Genomic DNA, 27,994 nt, shown 5'->3' on the forward strand with positions numbered 1-27,994 from the left:
GAGTAGTCAGGAAATAGGGTCCAGAGGTGACTGGCTACCCAAGCTGTTTGCAAAAATTCTTGCATTTCAGAGTAAATGTCCTCAGTGCTTTTCTTGACTGAGTATTAAGCAGTTCACCTCTAGAAATTTGTAACTTAAACTGAAGCCAGACATACCTTGGAAGATGCCCTTTCTGCTTCCCCCTCCACTGCACCATCCTTTACACTGATTTTCTAAGGACAAGCCTTAGTTCTGCCATAATCAAGTTCATCAAGGATTCAATGCCTCAGAAAGATGCCTGTAATATCAAGAGCTAACTCAGCTGGAGGAGAAAACAGAGCTGAGCACACTTACCGGAACAGGCTTACCAGTCCGATCCTGTTCTACGGCAGAACCTCAGGAAGAGCTTCCTTGAGAATATCCTGGGCTGCGGAGGTGTTACCTTACTACCTTGTTCCTTCTAAAGCAGTGCATGCCTTTTCCTAGGGCAGGCCCTGGCAAGAGCAGATCATCTTCAGGTGAATATATAGGACAACTAGGTACACTTGTTTCTCCACACATACCTTAGCCATTAAGCAGGAGATGAAGTTTATGAGGCTTGCAAGAAGCATGCTTTTGTGTGGATATTTGGTGGAGCAGGCTCAATTAAAAATGTTTCAGGTGAATCCTGTCTTTACCATTCATATAACAGAATAGGTGTCACTATTACTTTGCCAACTATGGACCGACATTTCTAAAATGCAAACTGAAAAAAAAAAAAAAAAAGCATGTGAGAAGAGACATGATTGACCATATTCATTCTTGAATATTGTTTTTTGGGTAATGATGATATAAACAAAAATAATTTGGCTGTGAAAAATGGTTCACCTTAATTAGAGAGATGTGAGATTACCATATGATCACTATAAAAAATTACTGAAAAAAGTATTCATCAATTGATTTGATGCGGAAATTTTTCAAATCACACAAGGAAAGTATATTACTAATATATTTTTTCTTGTGTGTATTATGACATTTTCTATGGTAAAACAAATATATTTTCAGTTTTTAATTACTGATTCTGGTTTTGGTAGTTTTCTGATTTTCAAAAAGATAATAAACTTACGGGTATTGAGTTTATTAATGCTTAAATGATAACACAGTTAATTTTGGTAATATTTATATAAAGTAACCTGGTTACTTATTAGATTAGTCCTTTTTAGTCTAGGTTTAAATTGTTTTATTTATTTACAAAGTAAACATTTGAAAGGTACCCAGAAAAGGGAAGAGAGTTATTACTTGAAACAAGTTTAGTTTATATTGCTTTATAAAGTAATATATTACTAAAGTAATATAAACTAAACTGATAGCTTATTATGTAAAACAAAAATAAATTTGTAAATTGGACTTCATCAAAACTTTAAAAAAACTTTTTCTCTGTGAAATACCCTGCTAAAAAAGGATGAAAAATTCAAGCTATGGACTAGGAGGAAATCTTGGCAAGCCACATATGTGAAAAAAAGATCTGTGTCTGGAGCATATACTCTCAAAACTTAAGAATTAAAAAAAAAAGAAAGAAAACAATTCAATTAGAAAATTGGCAAAAGACATGAGACATGAATCAAAGAGGATACACAAATGGTAAATAAACACATGAAAAGATGTTTAACATCCCTAGTTACTACACACCTATTAGAACTGATAAAATTTTTTAAAAAATTGTGGCAATGTCAAATCCTGGCAAGGATGTGGAGAAACGCTCTCTCATACATTGCTGGTGGGAATGTAAAATGGTATAGCCACTTTGGAAAAGAATGTGGCAGTTTCTTAAAAAAAAACAAAAAAAAAGAAACATACACTAATATAACCCAGCAATTGCAATACTGGGCATTTATCCCAGAGAAATGAAAATTTAGTTCCACCAAATACCTATCCAAGAACTTTCATAGAAGTTTTATTTGTAATATTCTAAAACTTGAAACAACCAAAATATCCATCAACAGCTGAGTGGTTCAACAAACTGTTTTGCATCCACACCATGGATTACACTGCTAAAAAGGAATGAATAATTGATACACAAAATACTTTGGTAGGATCAAGGGCATTAAGCTGAGTGCAAAACGTCAAACTCAAAGGTCACACAGTATATGACTCCATGTATATAACATTCCCAAAATAACCAAATTGTAGAGATAAGGAACAGAATAGCGGTTCCTAGGATTAGGAACCTGGGTGAGAGGAGTTGGTGTGACCAAGGGGGTAGCCTGAGAGATCATTGTTGTGATTGAATAGTTCTGGATCTTGATTGTTGTGCTGGATACACAGACATATACATGATAAAATGTCATGGAACTGTACAGACACGTTGTACACAAGCCAATGTCCGTTTCCTTCTTTTAATGTTAAACTATGGTTTGTAATATGTAACCATTGTGGGGAACTGGATGAAGAGTACATAGAACCTCTCTGTGGCATTTTTTTTAGAGTTTATTTATTTTGAGAGAGAGAGAGAGAGTGAGCGAGCAGAGGAGGGGCAGAAGAAGGAAAGAGAGGGAGAAAGAGAAGCCCAAGCTGGCTCCACACTGTCAGTGCAGAGCCCAACGTGGGGCTCGAACTCACCACGAACCCATGAGATCATGACCGGAGCTAAAACCAAGAGTCTGACATTTAACCAACTGAGGTATATCTGTAGTATTTTTTAATATTCCTGTAGTCATATAATTCTTTTAAATTTAAAAGTTGAAAAAATATGTACACCTGACATAGAAAGCCCAGACTTACAAGAAGAGATAATGGGTTGTCCTGGCACATACTGCAAAGGTCTATTTATGTCCCTGGATAGTATTTAAGAAAAAAAAATCCTCTTCTTTTTTTATTTAACATAGTTATGCTTATTTCATAATGTCTAAGCAAATTACAGGTTAGATTGTCTTGTTCTAAGACTTCATATGAATTGACTCACATACATGTGTCTTTTATGCCTGGCTTTTTTTTGCTAGCATAATGATTTTAAGTGCATCCATGTTGTATGTATCAATAGTTCATTCTTTTCTGTTGCTGAATGGTATTCTACTGAACAGGTGTACTACTGTTTCTGACTCATTCACTTATCTATGACTTTTTGGGTTGCTTCCAATTTGGGGATGTTAGGGCCGTCTGAATTTTTCATTTTTCAAACAGTTGTGCATATGTTACATTATAAAAATCAAAACAAAAAACTGCCAGGAGCAACAATTGTAATAACAAACCCCAAAGCAAAAAGAGAACTCTTGCGTCATTCAGGAATTCTTTTGCTTTTAAGCAATAGCATATTCGAACAACAGTGGTTTAAAACATAAGAACATTTGTGCCTCAAGAAATCTGCAGATGCATGCTTGCAGGGTTGGTCCAGGAGCTTAAACATGCTATCTGTGACCCAGATTATTTTTATTTTTTGTTCTATCACCCTTGGTGTGTTAATTCTTCTCTTTGTATTTGCGACCTGATGCTTGCAAGATTTTCTGCAAAAACGCCAGGTCTTATGTTCAAAGCAAGGAAAGGGGGTGGGGGTGGGGTGGGACAGTTTCAGAATGTTCTCTCCTCTGCCTTTTTATGAGAAAAAAAAAAGCCCTGCCGAAAGCTCCCCAGCAGACTTCCCCTCATGTCTCACTGCTCTGAACTATGCCACCAATAGCTCAAGAACAGCTGGGAAAGAGGCAAAATTTTAATGACTGGCTTCCCTGAAACAATCACATTTCATCACTTGGGGCTGAGTCCATTGCCAAATGAGACAAATTAGGGTTCTGTTAGAAAAGAGATTATGAGGGAATGGCTGATATATTGGAAACGAAGAGTGTTTGCCACAATACCTTCCCTTGATCTTATTAATTTCTATTTCTTTCTCATTTGAGGTCTCCTTTAACTTCTATCCTCTCAAGAATTTTTGAAGAAGTGCACTTTCCAAAGGCACTGTTACCAGTATGGGCTATGTTACGAGCATATGACGAATTTTTATTCATTTGTTTGTTTTAAAAGAGACTGTAGATGAACAAAAGTCTACATTTTTGGCAAAATATAATTCATTTTTTCCCTCTAATTTTGATGTCTTGTCCATATTGAAGAGATGCTCTAGAAATACAGATTCCATCCCAACTTTACCGTGTCCCATGAATAAATGCTCCCAATCCTCAGTTCAACTTTTCCATACTTTTTAGACCATCCATTCTTGATATAACTCAAAATATTATATTTAATATATACCAGCTGTATAAGAGTAACCTTGAATTTAAGATATGATAGACTAAAGAGAAAAGCTTTTATCACAACTTCCTATGTACATTTTCATCAACTCATATGGTACACATCTGGGCCTTTGATAGCTACGTGTTAAAAAAAAAAAACCTGATAGACTCAAAATTAATTTTAAAGTCCTGTGTTTTTCTTGATTCTAGTCATTTTAAAAGATAAATATTATTAACATAATCATAAAGCTACCTATGAAAGTAATTTGAAGATAGTGATATAGGCACATTCTTAGAATCTAAATGTTATACGTTAAAAAAAATCTTATTGAAAGAGAAGACAGAAAGAAACTAACAACTATTGAACACTTAAGATATTCCAAGCAATAAGCTTGGTGCTTTTACAATACCTTTGATTTAGTCTTTCCCAAATATCTGTGAACTAGATCTTATTTGCCATTTCCAAATGAGAAAACTAAGGCTCAGGGAAGTTAAGTAATTTGTCTTAGGTCACATTAAAAAATAAATTCAGTTCTATGGATTTATTATCCAGGTTTTAAAAACTAATAAAGGGTGGGCAACCAACCAACCTAACATCTCAGAGAAGCCCATCAAGGCAAACATTGATAATAGCAGAGAACTCTTTATTTATGTTGGGCAAATGAAAAATAGAATTTAGGAAACCCAAGAAAAATAAAATTCAAATGTGAACTATGTCTCCCACCTTGTCATTTATTGCCATCATTAGTAAGAAGTTTCTAGTGATCTAGTCTCTACCAATGTTCACTTTTATTCCACTGAAGGCACATGCCAGGTGGATTTAGAAAGGTTTAATTGAAGAATATTTGTTAAATAATCAGGCAATTAATTAAAATGGGCAGGAAAAACACAGAGTACCAGGATAGCAATGTGAAAAAATCACGGAATTTTGAATCCAGTGAAAATGTAAAACAAATCTAAAACAAAAATGTCATATAATTTGGGCAGAGGAAGCACTTGAAGAAGAATCATCAAAAGATTTAACCCCAGTGAATTTTATGAGACACTGTCAGGCAAAAAGGAACTGTGATAAAAGAAGAGACAATAAGAGTAAGAAAAAGGGTGAAGGGGAGTGAGAGTATATGTTGAAAAAAAAAGAATAAAGGGACTGGGCTGTGTGTATAATAATGGAAAAATGAGACTTTTTCCTTACAGATGGTGATCAGCGGCCAGAGCCTTGAACACAAAGAAAAGAAGTGATGATGCAATTATAAAAAGAAAGTTACTGGACAGATGAGAAAGCCTGACTATGGTCCCAGTAACGGGAGGGCAAAGCCACCTGGGCAGAGGCCTGTACCCCAGTGTATAGCCCAGGAGCAGGTCTGTGCCTTGCAAATTGAACAGCAAGTAACCTCTGGGCAGAAGTCTGTGTGTGTGTGTGTGGGTGTGTGTTTGCATTTTGGAGGATAATGGCATCTTAAGGCATAAAAGAAATAGGACACATTTTCCTGAAACCTTAATTTTATCATCTGGTAAAAAAACTGAAATATAATTGCTAATCATCCTATGCTTTAGGTTGTCAAATTTAGGTGAATTTTTAAAGATAAATTACTTTTCCGGGCTTTACTGATGTATGATTGGCATATAACATTATGTAAGTTTAAGGTGTTGAAAGAGTTGATTTGGTACACTTGGATATTGCGAAATGATAATCAAAATAAGGTTATTTAAAATTTCCATCATCTCACATAATTACAATTTATTATTTGTGATGAGAACATTTAAAATTTACTCTCTTAGAAACTTTCAAACATATAATAGGATATTAACTATAGTTGCTGTGCTGTGTATTACATCCCTGTGACTTATTTATTTTATCTCTGGTGGTTTGTATCTTTTGACCTATTTTACCCATTTTCCCACCCTGGTAACCACCAATCTGTGCTCTGTATCTCTGATCATCCCTTGATTGACGCTTAGGATGTTTCCTTATCCTGGCTATTGTAAATAATGCTGCATTGAACAAGGCAGTGCATGTATCTTTTCAAGTTAGTGTGTCATTTCCTTTGGGTAAATATCCAAAAGTATAATTGCTGGGTCATATGGTAGTTCCATTTTGTCTACCATAAAGGTTGCTCTGAGTTACACTCCCACCAACAGTGCACAAACGTTCCTTTTTCTCCACATCCTTACCGATACTTGTTATTTCTTATGTTTTGGACATTTTCACAATATTAATTCTTCTGATCCACGAACACAGGACATCTTTCCATTTGTGTCTTCAATTTCTTTTATCAACATCTTATGGTTCTTAGCGTACAGATCTTTCATCTCCTTGATTAAATTTATTTCTAAGTATTTTAATGCTAAGGTGAATGGAATTGTACAAAGTAATATGTGTGCTGTAGTAATGGAAAGGTTTGAGATCTGGGGAACAACATGCATCCATCCTTCCATCCATTCATTCATCTGACACATACTTTTGTGACTGAAAACAAATATGATCTCACACATAAGATATTGATTTATATGATACATATTAAAACCCAAATAGGTTGGGAAGGAATCGCTATCATGTTCAAAATTTTCCTATACCTCTGCATAGATGCAGAATGAAATCTAAAATCTTCTGCTCATCCCAAAAGGCCATTGTGTCTGCTGCTTCCACCTCTGGTCTCAGTTTGCCTTTTTCTACACCTTGTCCTTTCTTCCTACCTCCACACCCAGATTTCACTCTTCAACATTACTGTCCTGCAGTTCCCAGAATTTGCCATGCGTGTGGTGTATCCTTTGCCTAGATTGCACTCCCTCCTTGCTAACCTGGGGGCAGGTTTGATTACTCCTCCCAAGCCCCCACTGCACTTTGTTTATACTTATTAAGGAAAATATCTTCGTGTATTTTTCTGAATAGTTTTCATTAGATTCTAAGCTCCTTTAAAGCAAGGACCAATTCTTTTGTTTCTCTAGAGGCCTCACAGATTGTGTATCGTATATGGACAGGACCTAATAAATATGTATTGAATAAATGCATTTTAATAAATGAATGAGGCCATTTAATACTGTATCGGGTTATAAACATAGTAGAAAATTTATTAAATGAAACCTATTGCAGAAAAAAAAAGGCCACAATTCATTGAAGACATGTGCTGAAAGAAAAGGATTTAGGTTAAGAAGAAAATTACATAAGGATTAATCATATGCCACATTTCGGTCCAGAATGTTTTAAAGAATGTTAAAAAATATTTAAAGCAGCAGAATTTTTCCTTCAAATCAAATCCCACTGAGGAGTGTAAACAAATGAGAAAAAACTATAAAAGTTTCTTGAAATGCATGTAGGCGAGGTAGTTTTAGGGTTCCAAGAGCTTTTTTCCTGTGGAAAGCAAATGAGAAATGCACTGTCAAAGGCACAGAATATTAAGATCTTACTTACATGGGACTTTTCAGTTTATAAATTGCTTTGACATTGTGTTTTCTGAGCCTCACAACAACATTGCTGAAGTTGGCAGGCAGAGGAGATACTATCCCAATTAACTAAATCAAAGCAGACTTAAGGGACTTGTCCAAGTCTTGCCAAGAATTGCGCTCACTGATGTTATATATATTGTAGCTACTCATCAAAACCAGATCCTAGGACTCCACATATAACTTATCTTCTGGCATAGAATTGCCATTTGAACGGACAAACATGCATGCACACATAAATGTCATAAATGTCATTATAACCCTGGAAAGCTCCCAGTGAAGTCCCTCAAGCATAATTGTATATCCTCTGGGTTTCCAGCTCTTTTTTTCTTTGCTCTACCGGTACAGAGTATGCTCAGACAAAATTCTACAAGAGCGACTGCTTCCTAGCCTTGTTGACTCCAGGCTACGCCATGAATCTTTATGCTGGTGGGTTTTTTTGTTTGTTTGGTTTGGTTTTTTTGGTAAGTTCTATACAGGCCAAATACCCCTATATAAATGCCTCAATGCGATCTTTTACTTAGGATTTTAAAGTCACCGATCTCACAATGTACCATGAAAATTTCATACATTTATCATAAATAATCACAAAAAATAAAGAATTCTGAGGAGGTAAAGCCAACTGTACAATTAGAGGGCACTGTTTTCAAGGCTACCTTCATTTCTAACACCAAATATATGATCAGTGTGTTCCCAAAGTCGCTCTCAGTTTTTTTCAAAGTTTATTTATTTTTGAGAGAGAGAGAGTGCAAGTGGGGGAGGGACAGAGAGAGAGAGAAAGAAAAAGAAAGAAAGAAAGAAAGAAAGAAAGAAAGAAAGAAAGAAAGAAAGAAAGAAAGAAAGAGGGAGGGAGAGAGAGAGAGAATCCCAAGCAAGCTCTGCACAGTCAGTGTAGAGCCCCATATGGGGCTTGAACTCACGAACAACAAGATCATGACCTGAGCCCAAGTTGGACACTTAACTGACAGAGCCACCCAGGCACCCCTCAGTTTTGATAATTCACTAGAAGTACTAATGGAACTCACCAAAAACTGTTACACTCTTAGTTACAGTTTATCGTAGAAAAATAATATGGATTGAAAGTATTAAAATCAAAGGAAGAGACACATAGAGCAGAGTCCAGTAAGTTTCCAGATATGAAGCCCTCACTGTCCTCTCCCCATGGAATCAAGATATGTTACTGTCCCAGCACTGATGTGTGACAATATACATGAAGCATTGTCAACCAGGAAAGCTTAGACAAGCTTGGTGTTCAAAATCTTTATCAGGACTTCATTTTGTAGGTATGATTCATAGATTGTTTGATTTCCCATGTGCTAGACTTCGGTCTCGAGGCTAATTGATACTGTGTGATACAAAGCCCCTACTCTCAGTTACATTGCTGGCCTTTCTGGCATGGCCAGCCTGCACCCTAGGATGTTGTTTGTGCCCTAGACCACACATTAAGATCCAGTGTGGCCAGTCCCCACACTAAACAAGGACACCTCTATCACTTATGACATAGATTACTTCCTAGGAACTGAAGGCAAAGGGCCGACCTTCAGGCCATGCCAAATTCTTTACCACACAGGTCACAACCAGCATTTGGCCACGGCTGTCTTAAAACAAAACAATTATTTTTGTCTGGGCATCTACATTTAATATAGCAGACACAGCAATAGTATCATTATAAATATGCCTAACATTTGGAGGAGATGATGTGGGGGTAAGGATAAATTTTAAGAAAAAGTTAATCCATCTTATAAAGCCATTACATACATTTTCATATTTTTGTCCTTAGATTTACCACTATTTGTATCTTGTGATGAATTTGTGTAGAACAATTTAGGGTAGGAATTTGCTGATGGTTAGCTAAATGCAGTTCTCTCTCAGGCCAGTCATTTTCCACAAGTATTACATGCTGAGGAGGCTTTAACTAGTTTCCCAACACACTTGACCATCAATATCAGGACTACAATCCTACCAACAGTGCCAGTGTCACAACATTTCACAGGACGGTAGTAGATATAAACTGAAAAAACTGGTCAAGAGATATTAGCACAATACTGGACTACTACTCAGTCATTAACAATTAGTCCAGTCCATCATTATATATTGTATGACCAAAATGTCTCCCATCTGCCTGAGATGCCACTCAGGTTTGCAGGCTTCTATTCACTCTTACAAGATTCCGAAAGCAGAAGTGGCTTCACCCTTTCAGATATTTGGCATAATTAAATTAGGAGATGATATCATCTCTTGCTATGAGCCTTTTGAGGAAGCAATATAATATTGGATTTTCCACATTGAATAATCCACTTGTTCATTCTCTTAGTGACTATTTTTCCTTCTGTACTAAATTCAAATCTAAATTTTTTCACCTTTGGGAAGGATGTTAAGTTCAGCCATGATGCCAGTCCAGATTGCAGAAGCAATACTAGCCATCTTAGGCCAACAAGTGCCTCCTGCTCAGCCTACTTCTTTTCATATAGAGTAAGGACAGAACTAATGGGCTATCTTGACCACTAGTCAACCCAGTTGACTGTCAACCCAGTTTTGTCCGATGGGATAAATGCAAAGTTCACCTCATCAGGCCCTAGAAATTCTGACATAAATTTTATTTTTTTTTAAATTTTTTAAATGTTTATTTATTTTTGAGACAGAGAGAGACAGAGCATGAACGGGGAGGGTCGGAGAGAGAGGGAGACACAGAATCCGAAGCAGGCTCCAGGCTCTGAGCCGTCAGCACAGAGCCTGACGCGGGGCTCGAACTCACAGGCCTTGAGATCGTGACCTGAGCCGAAGTTGGACGCCCAACCACCTGAGCCACCCAGGCGCCCCCTGACATAAATTTTCAAAGGTATAGTTCCAGTTTCTTACTGAGGGATCATCGCTCTTTCCAGTGCCCACAGCGACAGCCCTGGTTTACTACTGCATCTGGTAGGAAAAAGGAAAGTCGAAGTACTTTGCGGGGAGAATGAGAAAAGTATCATCATCCCAATACCCTCCTCCTGTGGGAAGGATTATAGTCCTGCTAGTGTCCTCCCCACCTCCTCTTCCTCATATCCTTTAGAAAGCTGAGGAATCTAATGGAGATCCTCTCTTAACCTTCCCTCCTACTGAGTGTGAGCACACACTTGTGAAGTTGTGTAAGCCTGCCCTTTAGGTCTTTACCTGCCCCCCATTTCAGAAAACAAATATTTCAGTTACCCTTTCTAATTTTCTATCAAACCATCACTTGAAGGATGACATTTCTTTGCCCGTTATTGGACATTTATGAGCTGTAAAGTGTGCTTCTTTGTCTGAAGAAATGTGACTCGGCCCAAAATGGTGCAGAATTTTCTGTTGGGTTCTTTCTATATTACCCTGAGGACTTGCATCTACCACCAGGTAAGCAAACCAGGTTCAGAATATGTGTCTGTTCCTGTCAAGGTCCATTTGTGGCCTCTGGGGACTATTGGCATTAGTCTGACTTGACACTGAAGTGTTGGGCCTTCTCTCTGGGGCATCTTCACCATCACCACCTGTGGTCTCTGTCTGTCTTGTTGTGAGACAGAACAGTTCTTATTGGCATTTTGTGCCTCAGGAGGTATTTAGATTCAGTCCATTTATGCACTGCTGAAAGTTCCCAAGTTCATTTTTATAAACCCAGGTAAGTAACTAGGTCAAGGGAGCACAGCAAAATATATGCTTTCTGGTTCCAATCACCTACCCATCTTGGAAGGGCATCTTCTGATTGGGCATCTCTGTACCCTACTTTAAGGTATCTCTTACATTCCCATTATCAGAAAAAGTCTCATCCCGCCAGAGGAAAGAGCTGAAAATAGATCATCATTATTTGAAAGACTTGATACTCTCTGTGTCACACTTTTAAAGGTCCCCTAAGCAACAGCATCTGTATTCATATATTTTACTCACTATGGATTACGTAAAAATGTAGCAAGGTGGTTCTCAAACTTTATCAATATCCTGTGGAGAGATTCTGATTCAGTAGGTCTGCAGTGCAAACAGAATTTGCAAGTCTAAGTTCCTAGGGGATGCTACTGATGCTGGTCTGCAGACCACTCTTTGAGAGCCATAATAGCACATTGTTTTAAAAATCATCTGTTTATGTCTCTTTCTCTGCTGGAAGGTGAGATTTTCAATTGCAGGAACAGTTTTATTCATCAGTATGTTCCCATATCCTAACAGAACATCTAGGAAAAATATAAATATTTGTTGATTTAATGAATGGTAATGATGTTTCTTGCATTATGCTACTTATATTTATACTGCTTTTATTGGTAAAATCACCTGCATATTTGACGATGGTAATATGACTTTATTTTTCATACATGTAGAGTTAGCCTTTTATTATTAGTATACATATTAATAATAGAACATTATTTTATTATATTTTAATAATTTCAACATGATACATGGCTAATAGTCTTTGCAAAACATTTTTTGCTAAATCACTAGATATATGTGTGTGTGTATGTGTGTGCATGTGCTTGGATGAGAAGAATGCTATTTTTCTTTTATTATATGTGAATTGGTGATATAAAATTATTACATGAAATATTTGGCAGCCGTATATACCTTGCAGGCAAAATTAATGAAAAAGAAAAATTTATAGAATCTAGGCTAATTTGAAAATGTGATGAAACATGTCTTCACAAATTAAAGTTTGGAGAATGGTGGAAAGTACAAAAATGCACTGATAGCCTTTCTGAAGATGCCCCCCTCCCTACCGCATTCTGTATTCTGCTCATTAATTGTTAAATTAATATTCATTTGGATTCTGGTTGGCCTCTTTAATGCCAGGTTCCCAAACTCAAGTGGAACTAAAGGCAAACTACCTTAATTTTGCCTCTTTTACATCACTCTTAAAGTTTCCAGACTAGCACTAGTAATTCTAAGAAATTAGCAAACCAACTTACCCTGGGCCATGATTTAGTCCAATCTCATTAGCTAAGTGAGTCCCAACTTCAGTGTCGCCTGTCTTACTTCAAATATGTAATTAAGAGGGCCAATGAAGGCCAAACTGTGTTTGAAGGTAAAGCAGGACTCATGGATGCAATAATGAGAAACTGTGGCAACTAGGATTATTTAATCCTGCAAAACAGAATGTAAGTAAATAAAATTCAATTACAACTTAATTAAGCTAAAAATTCTATAAAAATCATAAAATATGGAGCAAAAGCTGATTAGTCTCTTCTTTGAAACAATTCAGTAACATGTTGAAAATAGTCAGTGGAGGACATTGATGGCCTATACATTTAACACCAATAAAAAGAGATACGTATATGTCCATATAGCACAAAATCAAACTATGAAGTTCTTAACCACTGAACACTGAGTGTTAGATTCCACAGTTGGGTTTTTTAAATGGCTTTAAAACTTTAGGTTTAGTTTGAATTAAAAACTCACCACAGACTTAAAACTAAGACTTAAAGGGTATGTGGTAAGTTTTGTCAACTCAAAAGAACCAGTTATTACACTGAAGATATTATGGCTTTTTGATAATTTTAATGGAGGTGGAAATGCCAGTCATTACTGATAGATAAAAGCAATGTGAAATGTGAAATGTCCTGTTTGTGTCCTATTTGAGGAGGTGTTTACCAAAAATGTCTAAACAAAAATCCCTGATATTACAAAGTATTTTTTTCATTCTTGCTGGGTCTCCAATATTTAGACCCGATTTCACCAGGTAATTACAACCTCAGAAAATGAAAACCATACCAGAATTGGGAAGGTGTTTTGCAATCTGGTCCTAGTCAAAACTGTGGACTAGGTACGGTTTTTCTACGGGGCTAGCCCACTTCCCTTTGGTGTCTAATACAGTCGTCTCATTCTGTTTCAGGGTTTCCCACTTCTGGAACAGGCTTCCAAATCCTGCAGGGACCAGATCTCTAACAGGTGATGATTTGCTAATCCTGTGAAGTAAACTGTGCTGATGTGTATAGTTCCTACCAATTGGAGAGGGTGCTAGAGACTATGACTTCCTAATTCAGTTAGTGCAAATTGCAGTCTCTAAGGATTGTAGGAGCCCTTACGGGTAGCTTTCCACACAGTGCAAGAATCTCACCCAAGTACCTCTTCAGTGACGGTTCAGTAATGGGAAGTCCAGTACTTCACCAGGTGGGGCAGTTTTAGATGTTAGAAAGTTCTGTTTTATATTAAGCCAAAACCAGGAAGGAGCAGAGGTGTCAGAGGAAAGAACGTTAGCTTTGGGAAAGGTTCAAGGCCAAATTCCAGCTCCACCATTCTCTATCTGTGGGAATCTGAGTGTGTTTTTTAACTTCATGGAACTCAGCGCTCTGATAAAAAGGAATAAAAGAAAAAAATATCAAAAGAATCATAATAATATTAAATATTTGTAAAACAGCATACACTTCTGGGTACATAGTGAAGGTCCAATACATATGAATTTTGTCTTTTCTCTTATTATTCCTAGTCTAGTTCTTCCTATATGAAACATAAAATTGTTCTGTTCCTTTTATTTGGTGACAACTTTCCAAATTATCTAAACCTAGGTGCCATGCTTCTCTTTGCACAATTTTCTTTTATAATCCAAATATCAGCCTATCTTTGAGCCATTCCTTATAGGGCATCTTCTTCCAACCCTTCACTATCCTATTTCTTTTGTATAAGTGCATTCTACTTTACAAAAATCCATATAGAGTTAAGGTGCCTATAATTAAGGATGGTTCTGTAAAAAATGAGCTAAGTAAAATAATTTTCGAAGTGTTAATTTGTATTTCCACTCCCTACATCATCTCATCTTCTCACGCCCTTTGCTGGGCTTCATAGCACCCTATCATTATCAGAAGTATCTTCTTCATTAGTTAGCTAGTTAATTAGTTCAACAAGTATATGTGTGCTTATTATTTCTCTCTCTTAGTTGAATGTAAGTCGCATGATGGCAGAGGTCTAGTCTGCCTCCCTCACCCTTTTGTAACTGGCACTTAGTACAGCCTCTGGCACACTGGAGATGCTACTGAATATTTGAAAGTAATGAATTCAAAAGGGCCATGAGAAATTATTGAGGCAGAGATGATGATGACTGTATACATGGAATTGCTAACTCATAATTCTTGCATAAAAATTTAATTGCTTAGAATTTTATATTTGTCTTCTTAATAAGAATTCACATACGACAGGAAAAGGAGAACATGGAAATAAATGAACATATCTATCCTTGATTCCACTGATCAGGTCTTCCTTTTGTTTAGGCTACAGGGAGCTATTCTCTAGCCGTAGAGATTCTCTTCACCCAGAGACAGAGGAATTCCCTCTGCACCCCCAGCAGTAACCCTTACCCACCATTGAGAGAATTCTCCTCCAACTGCCAACTTTGGTTGACAGATATAAGGGAAATTCCTGTGCCCTTGCATGACACAGAAAAGCACAGTTGTGGCCACTTGTCCTTTGTGAAATGGAGACTGCAAAACAAAACAAAATAAAACCATTTGTAGAAAAGTACCTTATAATTCAAGGAGGTCACTGTTCAAGGTATTAAGGAGATAATTTAGTATACAACAAACAGTCTGTGAGATTTTAAAGTGTCAGTTAAAATAGTTTTGGTATTTGTTATTTTAAATGAGTGTCAAGTTTAAAATATTCCATCTACTTCAGTGAAAATGTCTAATTCAAATATCTTCAGTTGAATCTGGTATTAATTGATTCATTTGTTATATATAGAAATAAAAGTTCCCAATAAAATATTGGTCATACATCAAAACAATTTGTATCATCAGAAAAACCCAAAAGAAGTGGCTCTAAACTATTGATTAACGCATATATATTCTTGGGACGCCTGGGTGGCTCAGTCTGTTAAGAGTCCAGCTTTGGCTCGGGTCATGATCTCTTGGTTCAAGAGTCTGAGCCCAGCATTGGGCTCTGTGCTGACAGCTCAGAACCTGGAGCCTACTTTGGATTCTGTGTCTCCCTCCTCTCTCTCTGTTCCTTCCCTGCTCATGCTCTCTCTCTTTCTCAAAAATAAATAAAAAGCATTAAAATTTTTTTTAAAAGTATATATATTCTTTGAAGGAATCATCTGATGATACCATGTTTTCCACTTTTGCAAATTAAATGAGCTTGGTGACCCATTGGATTAATGGAGAAAGCAAATAAAAGGTGAAATTTTAATTTAAAATATTAGATTAAAATTTTATATGCTAAGGAGTAGTCAATTCAGTGGTCAAACTGTCTCAGGGCTTTGGAGGAAATAGAATTGAGAAACTCAGTCCATCTCAGGGCAGATGGGGAAAGGCACACTCCGTGTAGGTGGTATAGCCCTGCTTTATGTAAGTGTGCTGACATCATTCCACTAAGGAATATAGACTTGGTCGTGCCAGATCTTCTGATTTTATTTATTTATTTATTTATTTTTAATTTTTTTTTTTAACGTTTTATTTATTTTTGAGACAGAGAGAGACAGAGCATGAACGGGGGAGGGGCAGAGAGAGAGGGTGACACAGAATCTGAAGCAGGCTCCAGGCTCTGAGCCATCAGCCCAGAGCCGGACGCGGGGCTCGAACTCACGGACCGCGAGATCCTGACCTGAGCTGAAATCGGCCGCTTAACCGACTGAGCCACCCACGCCCCCCAAGATCTTCTGATTTTAAAGATGAGCTGGATGTCTGTATTTTTACCTTAACCTCTTAACTTAATGTGTGCATAATACAAATTATAATATGTATATATTATACATATATACATATGTATAGTATATATATATACATACTCTTAGGCCAACATTCTAGGAATCTATTTTATTTTATTTTATTCTTTTATTTAATTTTTATTTTAGAGAGAGAGAGAAAACACAAGTAGGGGAGAGAGGCAGAGGGTGAGAGAGAGAATCTCAAGCAGACTGGAGGCTGACGCAGGGCTTGATCCCACAACTCTGGGATCATGACCTGAGTCAAAATCAAGAGTCAGACACTCAACCAACTGAGCCACCCAGACACCCCCTATGAATATATTTGAAACAAAGACCCACTTGTGTGTACAGTAGTAATATGTATTAGAATGTCACTTTCTGATTTATAATAGAAAAATAAAAGTGAAGACACCCTATATGTTTGTTGAGTAGGTAAGGAATTTGAAATGTGTTGTGTCCGAATGATGAAATGTTAGAAACAGCTGAAAAAAATGTGGAAGATTCCCAAGGAAGATGTAAGACATAGTTATTAAAAATAATATTGGAAGAATGGGTATAGTATAATTAAGAATACATGAAAATGGTATTTCTATTGTGAATGGGCATGTATGTTCAGTGATCGAAGGGGTACTAGGAGAAATGGGCAAGGTACAATTGGGTTTTCAGAAAATATTTCTATATGTATGTGTGTTAGTTCTCAGCAACAGGGTTGAAATGGCTTACAACAGAATTTTGACATATGTTGTCTTTCAAATGGGAACTCAGACTGGAGAAGTGAGAGGGACTTTGATCTTTTATACCTGCTGCTTAAATATTCTCCAATAAGGATATATTCATGAATTGTTACATAAAGAAAAGGAATAGTTAAGATGAAATGAAAATGAAGTCAGAAAAAGAGGTTTTCATAGTGATGAACAGTAATAATATGAAAAATAAGGCTTTACCTGTTGGTTAAAAACCTTAATTACTGGTATGAAAGCTATGCTATTAAATACAGAACTCTATGTTGAAATGATTTAAAATACAGCCTCTCTTATCTGAATGTCTGGGTTCAAATCTAAGACAGTTCAGCTGTGTGAGCTGGCCAACATTTGTGTATGTAATAAATCCCAACTGACAGCATCTTGCAAATAATAATAGATAACGGAGGTAAGATGCTCAGTCTGATTTCTGATACATTGAGTAAATTTTCTAAAAATATTAGCCATTATTCTTGGAAATGAAGTTTATGAAACAAAACCAAGAGGATTTGCTTTAACCATCTCTGGATATGTTTTTAATGATATGTTTTCAATCAAAATCCATGTTATTTTTGTAGTGGGTCAACAACAGTGCACAGATATTTGGCTATGTGAAAGTGATGTATTCAAGATGATGTTTTTGTGAAATTCCCCCTCTGCCTTTTAGCAGCTGTCTTAGTATCAGGCGGTTGGTTCTACACATTATAGGTATAATATAGTAGTAAAGTATACGGTTTGCTTCTGGGACTACAGACTTCGCAACAGAACAAACTTCATCAGTTGCTTCCTGCATTTTTATACACATGCAATACATTATCTCTAATAACGTAGCTCTAGAGAGGGGTCAGTGGCCATTGAAACCAATGCTCGTTAACACCAGCATTCTTCACAGAACTAGAGCAAACAATCCTAAAATTTGTATAGAACCAGAAAAGACCCCGAAAAGCCAAAGTTATGTGGAAAAAGAAAACTCATTATCAGTTTTTCTGTGTCCGCTTTATGTGGAAACAGACGACGTCCAAACTGAAGCCTAACAGTCTATCAGCTGGGCAACCCTAACAAACATGAGGCAGAAGTGTTCAAGGATGTATCTTGTGGGTACATTTCCATCACTCCTGGAAAAGCAGTTGCTGGAAGACATTCTGGCTGAAGAAAATCAGGAAACCAAATAGAAAGCTATTTTTGATTCAGAAAAGAGAAAAATACAAGTAATGACAGAGAAGCAGGTGAAACAGAAGGGGCTTTAGAGTAGGTGTAGACTTCTTTTGTAGGACAGTAACTTAAAAGACTTAATATTTGAAATTTATTAAAATACACGTTGCTTTTGTTTATGCAAAAATTTCTTTCCATCTTAAAGTTCTAACCTTTGTAAAAGTCATTCTCACTGGCAGTAAAAATATCTGTTTACTGTCACTACCACTGATTAAAGAAAACATAGCTCTAGTATAATTAAAGGAAGTGTGTACATATTAACATTTCATTTCTCTTACTGCTGTTTCCCCAGCCATTATTTTAAAACCTATTTTTTTAAATGGTAAATGTAGATAGAGCCTTTTAATTAACTAATGTTTAAAAGTAGGAAATCATGAATCTTCCCCAGATATGCTAGATTCTGATCGGGAGAATATACCCTAATTGACCTGCTTTTCTTTTTCAGGATGTAGAAGAAATTTGAAATGCATGCTCCTGAAAAAGGCACAGATTTGAAATAGAATACCTGCTAAGCCCTTGTTTTCTTCTAATCAGTAGTTTCTGATTGAGAAAATTACGCACACACAATATGTATGTATTATGTGTTAAAAATATTCAAGATAATTTATTTTTACTTATCCATACTGAATTCAGTTACCAGGTTTTTTAGTTGCTTGAAATATAGGCAAGTTTATTATCTTGAGGTATTTACATTTTTCTTTATTTTATATTCTACCAAAGCAAAAACTTACTTGGAAACATACTGTGTAATTCCAATAAAAAACTTGCCATTCAATCCTATTGTTTATATTTGTTACAATTATCCACTTAATAACTGTAGTTTTATATAACTGCCTCAGTGTCTTGCAATCTCTTATCTTAATCATACTCAACATTCAACAAACCTTTGCTGAATGACAATCAGAAAGAACTATGGTACATTTAAACTGGTTTTATGCTATTCTGTTAATTTCAGTTTTCATAATTTTTGTAATAGACACCTACTGCTAGAATATTTCCATCAGCAGAGAAAACTGAAATGACCCTGTGTTCTGCTAGTCCCTGTCTCCTTCCTACACAAGTAAACACTATTTATACAATCTAAATTAAGGACCCACATTTTCAAAAAATTCTGATCATGAAGAACGGCAGAATGAGTTCTTTTCAAGCCAGAAAATGAGATTGAGTAGTAGAGTCCAGGACCTCTAACTTTGAGCTCATCATCCCATCTGGGACAACCTGGTAAATTCCTTTAACTGCCAGGCTAGGGAATGAGGACGTCATATAACTTACTTACAAGTCCTAGGCCATGGAGAGCTTTATAAATTAAAATGAACACCTAGAATGACTGTTGGAAGCCAGAGCTATGCACAGAGCATCCGTATAATGTGCTCTGTGTGGTTGGCATTGCTAAACAGACAAGCTGTCACATTCTGTACTAGCTGAATATTCCAGGGCTTTTCCTCTGTCAACCAAGGTAGAGGACATGGCAGTAGTCAAACCTTGAGGTGACAAAAACCTAAAGTAGTGTGGTGAGCCCTGTATTATAGAGGGAAATTTACAAGTGTAGGTGGGGAGAAGCATCTCTTGCCACAGCACCTATATCATAATCCAAATGCATCCTTAGACTGAGAACATCACTATTAAAATAAAGGCACATTCTGTAATGACAGGGATTACATTCAGCAAAACTAGATCTTAAACACACACACACACGCACACATGTCTAGAATGGGCCATCTTACATACTTTAAAACAAAATAAAAAATGAGTATTTCTAATTCTGAAATCATTTAGTAGAAGAACACAACACCATATTTTGAAATCCAATGAATAATGTTACCATGAATTTATTAATAGGCTACATGAATGAATACATTTCAACTTATTAAAAAGGAATCATAGTAAATTTTATTTATTTAGAAAAAAATTTAGTTTTTCCTGCTTTTTCTAAAAAAAGAACAAATAATTTGTTTTTAATTTTTATAAATTAGAAGCAAAGAAAGAATGATAGTTCTTAGATAGCCCGCCTTTGGTTTTAGGATAGTCTATGAATTGTGGCTATTTGGTGCCACCTAGTGTCAGAGGCCTTTTAAAATACATTTAAGTTACCTTTGCTTTTAGAAAATTTGTGATGAAAAATAATTTATAGATGGCTGGATTGTCACCTAAAAGATATAAAAATTAAAATAAAATTTATTTGGCACTTATAAACATTAACTAATATTGTCTCTTACCCTCAACTGTAGAGACGCTTTGGTTTGACAAAAAAATGTTTTACGACTCTAAAATAGAGATCTGGAATTGAGAGTGTTTAACTCTATTGTATTTTTTATTTTTTGTCGGGCTGGTTTGTTGGTTTCTGAAGTCAAGGTTATATATCTAGGATTGGTATAAACTTAGAGATGATATTCCATCTTGAAATTAATTATCATTAATTATAACATTACCAATGTAACAAAAGATATAATCATATTTTGTGGGCAAAGTGAAACCTTATAGCATATAGAAGGTTTAAAGTTGACAGATAATTGTTTTCAGAATTAAGGAATGATGGAAATTTGAATTTGAGTAGTCACATCATCATAGCATCCTGTACCTTTTTACAGAGAACCCATTCTACTCACAGCATCCAGAAGTAGATGCACAAGGCAAGTGGCCATCCCTGGGGTACAGTTGATTGGATATGAATGGAATGGAATGACCAGAATGGAAGTATTTTTATTCTCTCTTGTGATCATTTGGGATGGTGGCACTGTGGGGCTTATGAACAAAGGTAAGGGTTTAATGTGAAGATTCATGATAAGCCAAGGATGATGCCGATACAATGCAACATTAAAACCATTTTCAAGTTATGGAATCTACACAGAAACAGAATAAGCCAGTTTTAGAGAAATCAGAATAGTAGAGACATATGCAGGGAAAATCAAACATGAGAGACCCTATACATTATAAGAGAGGGATCTTAATTCTTGACTTACAGTTCCGGCCTTCCCATGCCCAAGCTTCTACCTTGCTTTTTTGCCCTTTCTTAATAATACCCTCAATAATACCCAATAATGCCTTCAAATAACTTCCTTTTACTTGACCTAGGAGTTTTTGATCCTTTCAACCAAATGATCCAACACTATAAAGTTATGTTTCAAATTTGGTGAAATAGGTTTCATCAGATGGGAATGACATCTTTTCCAAAATACCTGTGAATATCAGATACCACTAGGAAATTATACAATGTTTGACTGAAATTTTAATTTTATACTGAATTTCTACACCTTTAATTGTGGCTTTGATAACATTTGATGACATGTACTTTTTCTCCTAGATTTTCCTTTCCCTTCCTCCCATTCTAACCTAACTTGCTGCCTCATAAGAGAGGTAGAGGGTGAGTGTAAACACTGCTGTTGCTGACTTGGGTTCCCAGAAGCCCTGGACTGGACTGTGTTTGAATGGGGGTATGGGTTTAGGATTTTATAGCACAAGCCCCCGTCTTGGCAAAACTTGAAGTGTGAAAGACTTTATCTAGTCTAGAAAAACTGATATTGAAAGTGGAGAAGAAAGAGGCTTGTGGACCTCTCCTGAAGACAAAGGGGCAGTGAAGCCCTGCTTATTGAAAACAAATCTGGGGGAGGAGATGGGACAGGGTGACAAGACCCCAAGAAGGAAATAACTGCGTAGTAATAGTGTAGACAGAGGGGACCACACGCAGCCATAAAATGTCTTCCTGCCTCCATAATACTTCAAAAGAAGCAGCAAAGGGCTCTGAGATGTACAGGGCCACATGGCCAGCCCTAAAGACCTGGACTGATGACTGTAGCCAGATGGACCTCTTTCTTCCATCCTTGATCCTGTGTAAAAACCTAGAACTGGTCCACCACCCTGGAAGGATTCCAGGAAGGGCTGACATTAAGTCTTCAAGATCTAAGCAGAAGGGGGCTAGGAGCTAGAAAATAAGTTTTTATGTAAAACAATAGTTCTTGGACTCCTTGGTGCATGAATTGAGATCCCACATTATAATTCTAAAATATAAAGTGTTCCATTCTTGTTTCACATTAACCAATATTTAAGTTAATTTCACGAACTTGTTTGGAAAGACTTTATTCTCTGTATTTAAGGGTATCTCTAAACACTAGCTTCTTTAGCATCACCCAAATGTTTATCAAATAAATATAGATTCCAGACTGCACCCCAGGCATACCATTTCCCCATCATAGGGGCATAGGGGGAACCTTTTAAAAGAAGTGCCCCAGATTTTCTGAATTGTAACAAATCTGGGAACCAATGCTTAGCTGAGTGTAGCCTTTAAGAATCACTCCACGGTTAAACCAGTCTTTACTATTTAAACCTCTTTTGGTTAAATATGTTCATTTGGAGGACTTTTTATATAAGAGAATAAAAATTGTTATTTTCACCAAATTCACTTTAAAATCACTGTGTAAATCATGTGTTCGTAATCTCAATTATTACAGGTAATAGTTATATGGCTACATGGACTTCTCTGACATACAACACTTTCTGAACTAGAGAAAAACTATTTGAAACACCTAAGCAGAGCAGGTGTAGATTTCTCCTTAGTTGTGAGCTTTCCCTTGCAACCTATCATTAACCTTGTCCCAACCTTGAGATTTGAATGGCAGGAAAGATGGAGTGTTAGTTATTCATGGTTCTAGCACTTTCTACCACTTACCTTTCAGTATTGTGGGTAAGAATAAGACTACACAAATGATTTGAGGGGTACTACTGGCTCAAGCATATCTTTGGCACCAGAATATCAAAATATATACCTTAACTTTTTTAACATAAATTACTAAATTAAGATAAATTTTTACCCCCGGAGAACACAAGTTAGGAAAAGAAGGAGAAAGATAAATTTTTACCCCAGGGGAGCACAAGCTAGGAAAAGAAGGAGAAAGAAAATAAGCTAGTTACCACCCCCCCCCCCCATTATTGGCTCATGGAATATAAACTAAAAGTACAGCATAAGAACATTTTAGGATCAACGTATAGGAGTGGATGGGTCCTGATATGAGTCATTGGCAGGGTGGGTGGTTACTGCTGGCAATGATCTCAGAGTAGACTGCTCACAGCCCAGGCACAATGCAAAGCTGACTTAATACAGAACATGGATAACAAATAGGGACAGAAAGCAGCCTTTCAAAGTTTTGCTACTAACCACAGGGACTGGGTCTTCTCATGCTGTATTTGTAACATCTGTAAGGTACCCAATAAAAGTCTATTGAATGAAGTTGAATATGGGAGCTCCCAGGAGAGCTCACCTTCCTGTGCCTGAGGTGAGAAGAAAGTATCAGTAGTTCTCGGACTGCTCCTGCTTCCAATATTCATCCAACAACTTTTGCTTTCTTTTATGTGTCAGTTTAGTTCATGTTCACATCATTTTATTGAGAATCTAGTCATTATCTAGGCACTTGAGATACAGAGATGAAAAATCCAGTTTCTGTCCCCAAAACAAACATCACCAAAAGTCTCCAATATAACTTTATGCATACCATGCCGGAGTGATACACAAAGTACTTTGGATGCGTACAGAAGGGCCACTAAGCCAACTTGAGATTTTTGGGAAATTATTTGGAAATGATGGCAAAGAGAAGTGAGTTATGGAAAAGATAGGAGCTGGACCCATGTAAGGCATCTCTAGGACATAGGTCTATGCAGGGCACAGGGTGGAAATCTGACCCTGTGCAATCTAGGTGAGGAACACTCAAGCTAGTGCAGGTGACAAATGATGAGGGCTCAAGTCACCAGTAATAAAAATGGGAAGGTGGATCTCAGAAAAATTTAGAAGGCAAAACTGGTAGACCTTAGTAGTTGGCTGGATATTGGGAGGAGAGTGGGGATATCTCAGGATGTCTTGTGATTCTGCCTTACAGACATGGGAAATACTTGAGGACAAGAGAGAGATTTAAGGCCCAGACAAGAAGGCATATTAGATGAACCGCATGCAAGGTGCCTAAGGGCTACAAAAGCAAGGAACTGGATACAGAGGTCTAAAGTTCCAAATAGATGTCAGGGCTTCAGGTACACATTTGGAGATTTTAAGCAAAAAAAAAAAAAAAATCATGAGAGAGGAGGAGTTAATTCAAAGAAATTTAGAATGAGAAGAGCAGTGGGCAAAGGGGCAACATCTCAGTTTTCAGGAAAGTAGCTATAGGATGAGAGGTCACGTACCTGCCTGCAAGGGTAATGAGATTCTCTTGGTCAGTGTTGGAGGTGGTTTTGGTCTGTACTTGGTCACTGTCTGCCTGCTTCTCTTGAACTCATTGGCGCCCCAGGCACCCTCGAGCTGCCAGGACATGGTCTGGACCACCTAGGCTGAAACTCAGCTTTATTTGTGTGACCACTGGCTTCAGTCTCTTGACTTCCTAGATGTGGGCAGAATTGCAGGAGCCCAGGCTTCCCTGACAAACACAGGGAAAGACACATGGTGAAATACAGTGTTTTGTAAACTTTTTCTTTTTAATCAGTGGGATCACTGATTCAAATGAACTCTGATAGATGAGAGATACCCCAGGGCTGTTGTAATTAAAGCCAAGTGTTTGTCCCAGAACAATGCTTTCTCAGATCTGCCCTCTGGTCCCTGAAGCAGCCCCTTAGGCATCTCCTCAGAACTGTTGTAAGGTAAACAGCAAGCCCTTTCTGGAAACAAGGGTTTAAACCCCGATTCTGTGGCTCAAAGGTTATTTGTCTTTGGACTGATTGCTCAGTTTTTGTGATTCTTATGTTCCTCAGCTATAAAATATAATTACTTTGTGGGCTTGTTAGCATCAGATGAGATAATGTGTCAATGCAAAGCTCAAAGGTCAAAGTAGTCTCAATAAATGTTACTTTTCTTCCTTGCACCATGTCTAGGCCCCAATGGACAATTTATGGAATCAAAATAAAATCATTGAGTCTTAGAATGGAAAAGGGTTGAGAGTCTTCTAGTCCAACCTCCCCAGGGAGCTCCTGCCAAAATGTCCACATCAGATGGTCCGTTAGTAACTGCCTGGAAATTGCACAGACAGTGGGAGATTTGTGCGTACGTGCGATAGGTTCTGTTTTACTGCTGTACGCCTCAGACTGAGTCCAATATTTGACCCATTATTCTAAATTTTATTTTTCAGAACAATACATGCAGTCATTCAAGTTTTAAAGCCAGATTATCAAAAGTCATTCAAGTTTTAAAGCCAGATTATTGTATAAGTTGTGATCCTGTTTTGGTTAAAAGTTATATAAACATACTCACATATGTATGAATATGTTTACAGACCATCTGTAGGACTTATATAAAAATTTAATAGTGGCTGTATATTGTATTACAGAAACAGTTTTTCTTGATAAGAAATTCTATATTAGGTGCGCCTGGGTGGCTCAGTCAGTTAAGCGTCTGACTGTGGCTTAGGTCATGATCTCATAGTCTATGAGTTTGAGCCCTGTGCTGGGCTCTCTACTGACAGCTCAGAGCCTGGAGCCTGCTTCGGATTCTGTGTCTCCCCTTTTCTCTGCTCCCCCCCCTGCTCCCATTCTGTCTCTCTTTCTCTCAAAAAGAAATAAACATTAAAAAATAATTTTTAAAAATCTGTATTAAATGCTTTTTCCCCCTCTTAATTAGCATGTGCTTTCAAAGATATGATTTTTTTACCTTTTTTTTTTCCTCTGGTCTTGAGCCTCTTAACTATGCTTAAGGACAGATAGAGGAGATGCTATCTCCATTCTTCACCAGCATGTGAGTGTGTGCACATATACACACCCACACACGCGCACGCACACACACACACACACACACACACACTCCTGGAATCAGAGGGATGGAATGATTTTCTGGGAGTGATTTTCTGAGGTTTATTGGGAATGGTGGAATAAGAATTAACCTCAGATTTTCCCTTTTTCTTCCCACTGCACCTTTTATGTTTGTTTTTGTCTCTTTTTAGTCTAAATGTTCCACTTACCTCAGCTCTGTCACTTTTGACATAAACCTCAGACTTCCTATCATTCAAGTCATTCTTTTCTGAATGCATTCTTGACTGTTAATATCCTAATTAAAATGAGGTGTATAGGAGTGTGTGTAATATTCAGGTGTAATCTGAAAAACACATAAAGGAATGTATTACCTTCCTTGATTAGGACATTATTAAACCAAGATATAACACTTTTATTAAATATGTATGCATTTCAGCTAATTTTAAAATAATATTTTATATTTCCATTGTAAGTGTAATATATGTTCACTATAGGACATTTCATAAGTAGAGAGAAAGAATTTTAAAAAGTCACTCCTATAACACCCATAGTTTCTCTAAGCAAAATTAAGTTCTCTAAATATTTTATGTCTCGTCCTACCAGAAAGAAAACTCTTTGGGGGCAGGATTTTTATTTCTTGTGTTCAGCACCCATTTTGTGCCTAGATTAGTACCTGGACTATATTAATGGGCATGTATTCAAACTTTGTTGAAGCAGGGAATAAAATATTTATGTATATACATTTATATTTTTGAGTACAGAATAGAATCAGTAAAAGTTTGTATCTTCATTTTTTAGTTCATATTAAGTTGTTGAAAGCATATGAATTTTTTGAAAATGTTTATTTATTTATTTTGAGAGAGAGAGAGACAACAAGCAGGGGAGGGGCAGAGAGAGAGGGAGAGAGAACCCCAAGCAGGCTCCTCTCTGTCAGTGCAGAGCCCATCGCAGAGTCAGATTCAGAGCCCGAGGCAGGGCTCCATCTCATGAACTGTGAAATCATGACCTGAGCTGAAAGCAAGAGTCCGATGCTTAACTGACCGGGCCGGCCATGTGCCCCGCATTTCTATGTTATCATAAATTCTTCCTAACTACCATCATGATTGCATAATGCTCTGTGGAGTGTATATGCTGACTTTTGAGAGGCCACTTAGGTGCTTTTCAGGTTTTGTTGCAATGACCAGTAATGCTGTTGCAAACATCTCTTTGTACGTGTTTTTGTAATTTTTGAGAAATATCTTGCGTAGGCCTTTCCAAAGTGAAATTCTTGATTCGAAGATGTGAAGGGTTCAAAATAAACACTTTTCTCCCCTCCTCTCTCTGTTATTTAGAATTTGAGTACGTGTTGAATGTGTGGTCAACCACTGTCATTGAACTTACAATTTTTTTTCACTTCAAAATCTCCATAGACACCAATTCATGCATCTTAGGTGTGTTTTCAGGCAGGTATGAATCCACGTGACTGCAAAGTCCATGGCTACCTTTCTTCGCACTGCCCGGTGCCAACCACTTATTTCTTCCTGGTCAGTTGAGTGGTGGGCACACTTGTTGCCTCCACCTTCTGAGAGATGAAATTGTCAGCAAGACAAGTCAAGACTGTCTGATGCTCAGATTTTTAGTGTAATGAGATTTCTAGCAGATGTCTTTATAGTGGAAGTGCCCCCGTTACTGTTATATCTTTTCTCTGTGACAGATGTTTAATCTGTGTTAGGAAAAGTGATGTCCATATCTTTTATCAGACTGGGCAGTCTTAATTTTCTCTTTTTTCAGATGGTTTCATCTTTCCCTGCCCATAGATATCCATTAGAAGCTATCTTGTTAAAAACAAACACACAAACAAACATAAACATTTTCCATAAAAACAAGGACATAATGCCTGTTTAGGCCTAATTTTACAGGTTGTGCACATCAACTGTAGAAAGCCTAGAAAATGATACAAAGTATAAAGAAGAAAGTGCGAAAAAACCCATAATCCTGCAATTTTATAGGATAGTACTTGTTAATATTTTGCCACATTTCTTCTAGATTTTCTTCTGGGTATGAGTACGTGTGTGTTAGATGTAACTGGAAGAGGACTATAA

The 27,994-nt window shown here is 37.0% G+C and overlaps 1 long non-coding RNA gene across 1 annotated transcript; it reads right to left on the reverse strand.

Moving 5' to 3' along the window:
* Positions 1 to 10,287: 10,287 nt before the first annotated feature.
* Positions 10,288 to 27,963, reverse strand: LOC131509105 (uncharacterized). Its single transcript, XR_009260290.1, has 6 exons — positions 27,294 to 27,963; positions 26,123 to 26,256; positions 24,363 to 24,592; positions 14,907 to 15,025; positions 12,521 to 12,695; positions 10,288 to 10,535 (listed from the first exon to the last, which is right to left on the reverse strand). It is a non-coding gene; the product is annotated as an uncharacterized LOC131509105 (long non-coding RNA).
* Positions 27,964 to 27,994: the final 31 nt, after the last annotated feature.

Source organism: Neofelis nebulosa, chromosome 4 (genome assembly GCF_028018385.1).
Source record: "Neofelis nebulosa isolate mNeoNeb1 chromosome 4, mNeoNeb1.pri, whole genome shotgun sequence".
Taxonomy (NCBI): domain Eukaryota; kingdom Metazoa; phylum Chordata; class Mammalia; order Carnivora; family Felidae; genus Neofelis; species Neofelis nebulosa.